Source organism: Bison bison, unplaced genomic scaffold (assembly GCF_000754665.1).
Source record: "Bison bison bison isolate TAMUID 2011002044 unplaced genomic scaffold, Bison_UMD1.0 scf7180017864301, whole genome shotgun sequence".
Classification (NCBI taxonomy): Eukaryota; Metazoa; Chordata; class Mammalia; order Artiodactyla; family Bovidae; genus Bison; species Bison bison.
Window position 1 is genome coordinate 6,644 of NW_011494873.1, and position 1,712 is coordinate 8,355.

The following is a 1,712-nucleotide window of genomic DNA, read 5'->3' on the forward strand; positions in this document are numbered from 1 at the left end:
ATAAAGGACAGAAATGGTATGGACCTAACAGAAGCAGAAGATATCAAGAAGAGGTGGCAAGAATACACAGAAGAACTGTACAAAAAGATCTTCACGACCCAGATAATCACAATGGTGTGATCACTGACCTAGAGCCAGACATCCTTGAATGTGAAGTCAAGTGGGCCTTAGAAAGCACAGGGTAAACTGTATGGTGACGGATGGTAACTAGAGTTATTGTGGTGATCACTTTTTAATGTATATAACCATTAAATTATAACATTGTGCATCTGAAACTTATATAGTGTATACCAATTATACTACAATAAAAATTTAAACCATCTGAAAGAAAAAAAAAAAAAGCATCACTACGAACAAAGCTAGTGGAGGTGATGGAATTCCAGTTGAGCTATTTCAAATCCTGAAAGATGATGCTGTGAAAGTGCTGCACTCAATATGCCAGCAAATTTGGAAAACTCAGCAGTGGCCACAGGACTGGAAAAGGTCAGTTTTCATTCCAATCCCAAAGAAAGGCAATGCCAAAGAATGCTCAAACTACCGCACAATTGCACTCATCTCACATGCTAGCAAAGTAATGCTCAAAATTCTCCAAGCCAGGCTTCAGCAATACATGAACCATGAACTTCCAGTTGTTCAAGCTGGTTTTAGAAAAGGCAGAGGAACCATAGACCAAATTGCCAACATCCGCTGGATCATGGAAAAAGCAAGAGAGTTCCAGATAAACATCTATTTCTGCTTTATTGACTGTGCCAAAGGCTTTGACTGTGTGGATCACAATAAACTGTGGAAAATTCTGAAAGAGATGGGAATACCAGACCACCTGACCTTCCTCTTGAGAAACTTTTATGCAGGTCAGGAAGCAACAGTTAGTACTGGACATGGAACAGCAGACTGGTTCCAGATAGGAAAGGGAGTACGTCAAGGCTGTATATTGTCACCCTGCTTATTTAACTTCTATGCAGAGTACATCATGAGAAACGCTGGCCTGGAAGAAGCACAAGCTGGCATCAAGATTGCTGGAAGAAATATCAGTAACCTCAGATATGCAGATGACACCACCCTTATGGCACAAAGTGAAGAGGAACTATAAAAAGCTTCTTGATGAAGGTGAAAGAGGAGAGTGAAAACGTTGGTTTAAAACTCAACATTCAGAAAACGAAGATCATGGCATCTGGTCCCATCACTTCATGGGAAATAGATGGGGAAACAGTGGAAACAGTGTTAGAGTTTATTTTCTGGTGCTCCAAAATCACTGCAGATGGTGATTGCAGCCATGAAATTAAAAGACGCTTTCTCCTTGGAAGGAAAATTATGACCAACCTAGATAGCATATTCAAAAGCAGAGATATTACTTGGACAACAAAGGTCCGTCTAGTCAAAGCTATGGTTTTTCCAATGGTCATATAGGGATGTGAGAGTTGGACTGTGAAGAAAGCTGAGCACCGAAGAATTGATGCTTTTGAACTGTGGTGTTGGAGAACTCTTGAGAGTCCCTTGGACTGCAAGGAGATCCAACCAGTCCATTCTAAAGGAAATCAGTCCTGGGTGTTCTTTGGAAGGACTGATGCTAAAGCTGAAACTCCAGTACTTTGGCCACCTCATGTGAAGAGTTGACTCATTGGAAAAGACTCTGATGCTGGGAGGGATTGGGGGCAGGAGGAGAAGGGGACGACAGAGGATGAGATGGCTGGATGGCATCACTGACTCGATGG